Here is a 5,007-nt window from a genome sequence, read left to right on the forward strand (position 1 = left end):
CATCATTTGAAGCATAAGAAAAGAGGGAGAAATGCTAACATTGCGCTTAAGCTTGATTTCAACAAAGCGTATGATAGAATTCAGTGGGATTTTTTAGAGGTTGTCCTTCTTAAAATGGGTTTTCATTATAGGTGGGTCTAGGGGTGTGCGCGGTGCGGGTCGGTGCGGTTTGAGAGAAAAATAGAAACCGTATGGCGGGTGGCGGATTGATAAAAGTGTCACTAGAATTTGCCATTTTCCTTATCAAAAACTGACGGTTCGATTGGCAAATAATGGCGGATTTGCCTTGGCGGTTCGGGCGGATTGGCGGTTTATAAAAAATATAATTCAAATTACAAAACTTAAATCAAAGAGTAAAAAAAAGACGAGAGACATCGTGATGTTAAGCATCTTGCGAAGCTTTCTTCTAATGCAGCAAGTGTAGCAACAACATGATAATATCAACGACTATGCCATCAGTTCATTACAAGTTTCTGTGGAAGCTGCAATGATCAAATACAATACATAAAATTCCCCTCGAGCATTAATGTAATACTATATTCTAAGGTATAGAACAACAAGCAAACTTAAATAAAAAAGAATTTTTAGAATCCTATAAAACATGATTTAATAGCGGTGCGGGTCGGTGCGGTTTGGAAGAAAAATAGAAACCGGCGGATTGATAAAAATGTCACTAGAATTTGCCATTTTTCTTACCAAAAACCGGCGGTTCGATTGACAAATAATAATGAATTTGCCTTGGCGGTGCGGTTCGGTGCGGTTTTGGCGGTTTCGGCGGTTTTGACGGTATTATGTACACCCCTAGGTGGGTCAACCTTGTCATGGAATATGTCACCACCACAAAATACTCAATTTTCGCTAATGGGGAGATGCTAACTACCTTTCTGCCCTCTTGTGGACTGCACCAAGGAGACCTTCTCTCATCGTATTTGTTCCTATTGGTATCTAAAGTGTTGTCTAATCTTATCACTCAAAACATCCATTTGGAAAGGATTTATGGTTTGCGGCTGAGGAGGACTTGCTCAATTTTAAAGCACTTATTTTTCGCGGATGATGTTGTTCTTTTCCTTAATGCTAATCAAAGAGAGTGTATGAATTTATTGAATATCATTGAGGTGTATAATAGTGCCTCGGGCTAATTCCTTAACATTGATAAGTTTGGGGTTCTATTTTCATCTAATGCTTCAGCTCAATTTCGAGCTTCCATCTGCAACACTCTGGGCATTTCCCAAGCTAACCCCAATGCCAAATATCTGGGCCTCTCATCCTCCTAAGGCCAATCTAAAGCTGTCATGTTTTAATTCTTGACAGAGAAAGCTCTCTCTATTCAAGGATGGAAAACTAAACTATTATCCCATGCAGGGAAGGAGGTTCTGATAAAGGCTATTGTACAAGCATTTCCTACCTATGCTATGACATGTTTTGAATTACCTAATAGTCTTTTCCAAAAACTCAATTCGCTTAAAAGAAATTTTTGGTGGAACGGTGATCTTGAGAACCGTGGCATACATTGGGCAAATTCGTCCACCATGACTAGGCCTAAAGTTAGGGGAGGGATGGGTTTTAGGGATTTTCGCAGTTTCAACCAAGCCTGGCTAGCTAAGCTCGATGGAGGATTATCACTAATCCCAATTCTCTCTAGGCCAAGATGTACAAAGGGCTTTATTTTCCAAACTCAAATTTTCTTCAGGCTTCTCAAAGGACTTCACTGTCTTGGACATGGGTTAGTTTACTCAAGGGGCAGAGATCTTCTTATGAAGGGTCTTCGGTGGCAGGTTCAAAATGGTGAGCATATTCATTTTTGGAAGAATAGTTGGATTTTGGCTGTTGAGGCCATAAGATTCTTTCGTCCAAACCAGCTGGGTGGACTATTAATATGGTGGCTGATGCAATTGATCATTCTACTAAGTCTTGGAATCTAACTTCACTTCAGCACCACCTCACCCAGCAGGAAATGAAGGCCATTCTATCCATCCCTATTGCAGTTGGTCAACATGAGGATTATCTGGTCTGGCATCCAACTTCTTCGGGCTATTACTCAGTTAAGTCAGGTTATGATCTGGCTCTATGTGAGTGTGATTTTACAAAAATTTGCAGGCCCTCTTCATCATCTACTCTTGGGGATGTACTATGGAAGTTCATTTGGAGCCTTGATACCCCTCCTAAAATTCGCCATTTTTGGTGGCGAGCTTGCCACAACCTTCTAGCTACAAAAGATGGGCTGCATAAAAGAAAATGTGCTCCGATGCCTATTTGCCCTATCTGTCTTAATGAAAGGGAAATAGTTAAACACTTGCTTTTTGACTGTTCGTGGACACAAGCAGTTTGGTTTGGCAGTAGTCTCTCTCTCAAGATTCCTAAAGATTCCATTCTGAATGTGGCCCAGTGGACATATGTCTAAGGAAGATGCTAGGGCCTTTTTGAGTCAAGTGGCAACAGTATGGTGGTTTATTTGGAAGTCTAGAAATGAATTTGTGTTTAATCACCTCCTTGTGGACCCATTCGCTACTTGCCACAGAATTTCCCAAGCATGGAAAGAAAGGCTAGTTTTTCTCCACTCTACTAATGCTGTTATGTCCTTTCTATCTGTCCCTGTTATACCTGCCGTTGATAGGTAGAGGCCAGCTCCGCCTGGGAATCTCAAAGTCAATTGTGATGCAGTTTTTTGCAAGCACTCCTTAGTGGCAAGCATTGCTGTTGTTGTTCATGACTCCCATGGTAAGCTTGTAGAGGAAAGGGCCCAATCTTTAATAGCTTTTTCGGCCCTTCAAGCAAAGGCTTATGCCATTCGGTTGGCTTGTTTAGTGTCTCTAGCTCTTAATCTGTTCTCGGTGGAAATTGAAAGTGATAATTAATCGGTTATTCACCTGTGTGTCTCAGAACTTGTTCCCCCGTGGGAGTGTGCTTCCTTGATTAGGACATCCGTGACGTAGCTATTCAGCAAAGTCTATATTTTTCTTGGACTGGGTGTCGGAATAATAGAGTTGCCCACTGGGTAGCAAAGTCTTTAGTTTCTAATGTTTTACCTTGTAACTGGGTTGTGTTTCCACCTGCACTTTTGTTGTGCTTGCTTAGTGCTGATGTACTGCTTTCTTCTTCTTAATGTAGTAACCTTTCTTCTGATCACAAAAAAAAGAAAAAAAAATAAAATAAATAAATTAGTCACAACACAAATTATTACAAAAATCGTAATTGAGCATATAATATACCTCTTTTTGTAGTGTGTATTATAAAATTTCCAAACTTACCACTTTCTCATTTCTTTTCAAAGAAATTTGTTCTTGAAGAATCCATTTGATTAAATAATTGCCTTCAGTCTTGGAAATTATTCCATTTTACATTTGAAACAACAATTGCATAGTGCATGAGCTCATATACTCTAGAACCCTATACAAATTAATAATAATTACTTTGCTTGCTTTGAGTTTTCAGAAAACATTTTTTAGAATATTCTACTTTTTTATTTCTCGTATTTATTTTTTGTTTTTATTGAATTTTTTTTAATATTTTAAGAAATTTTTAAAAATTTTTAGACACATTTAACATAAATACACTTAAAAAGTATAATATTTATGATTTTTTTAAAATTCACTAAGTACCAAAAATACAAAAAAAATACAAAAATTCAGTACATTTTTCGTATTTTTGTGTATTTATTAATTTTTAAAAATATTTTTTTATAAATATTTTACTATTTAGACACATCTAACTAGGGTGCATCTAAAAAATTTTAAAAAAATACTTAAAATTTTAAAAATATTTACTAAAAACAACAAAAAAAAAAATGAAAAACAAAAAATTTAATTTTTAGAAAACTGAACTCAGAAAACTGAAACCAAACACAATGAATAGGTTCCAAATTCAATCAGCCTTCTGTTCAATCATGATGAGTCCAGAACTTTTTAATTTAAAAAAAAAAAAATTAATTCTTCTTTTTTCTTTTGAAGATAATTTTTTTTTTCTAAAAAATAATAATAATAAAACTTGCAACCAAACATTAAAAAACCCATATACATGTAATAACCAAAAGATCTACATGTAAGATATGTATCACCTAGTGAAGGATTCCAACTTTTGATTTCTAAACCACATAGCAAGCAAGTAATTTGTTCCTTTTTTCATAATTTTTGGGTTCTTGGATACATTTTGTTTCCTATCTACGAATGTAAGGAACCAAATTATTACAAGAAAGTACTAAATTGTTCTCTTTTTCAAAACTAGATTGCAAGGAAGTACTTTATTCTGTCTTTTTCTAAATTAGATTGCAAGCAAGTAATTTATGCTTTTTCTAAACGGAAATGAGTCGTAGCTCGACACCAAGGGCTCGAATTGGCTCGAAAGAGGGAGAGGAGAAAGAGAAGGGAGGGAGAGGAAGAAGGGAGGGAGGAGATCGTCGCGCAGCACCACCGCTGTCGCCTCGCCGCCGATCATTGAAGCTTCAGACCATCGCCTCGCCGATCGTCGCACCATCGCCACCGCCTCGCCGATCGTCGCAGTTACAGTCGCAATCGCAGCCCCGCCTCCTCCTCCAGCCGATTTTTATGGCCCCCTCCCCTCCCCTCCCTCCTCCTCCTCCTCCTCCTCCTCCTCCCTTCTCTTCTTCTCCCTTCTTCTTTTTCTTCGTTTTGCAACAAAAACACGGAAAAAAGAAAAAAAAAAAAAATCGACACCAAAACGACGTCGTTTTGGTGTCGAGCCAAACTCGAGCCACGGGTTTCGAGCTACGTAGCACTACCGTTTTCTAAACAAGATTGCAAGTGAGTAATTTGTTCTCTGCTTTTCTTTTTATCCTTCAATAATACACTTTGTTTCTATATATAAAGGTAAGGACTTCCCATATGGAGCACCATATCATCGTTTATCTTTATTGTTAGGCAATCACAAGCTACAACTGGTAAGCTCACATTCATTGAAGCCACAATGCAAAAGAGAAAATTGCTTTTTTCTTTAATTTTTATTGACTTTTGAGAGTTTACATGTTAATCACAATATGTATTTTCATCGTTG

At 37.4% G+C, this 5,007-nt stretch overlaps 1 long non-coding RNA gene across 1 annotated transcript; it reads left to right on the forward strand.

Moving 5' to 3' along the window:
• On the forward strand, window positions 1-3,186 carry LOC145814401 (uncharacterized). Its single transcript, XR_014357689.1, has 2 exons — window positions 1-131; window positions 806-3,186. It is a non-coding gene; the product is annotated as an uncharacterized LOC145814401 (long non-coding RNA).
• Window positions 3,187-5,007: the final 1,821 nt, after the last annotated feature.

The sequence above is a fragment of the Camellia sinensis genome, unplaced genomic scaffold (assembly GCF_055761805.1).
Source record: "Camellia sinensis isolate YWXY unplaced genomic scaffold, ASM5576180v1 Unanchor10, whole genome shotgun sequence".
Classification (NCBI taxonomy): Eukaryota; Viridiplantae; Streptophyta; class Magnoliopsida; order Ericales; family Theaceae; genus Camellia; species Camellia sinensis.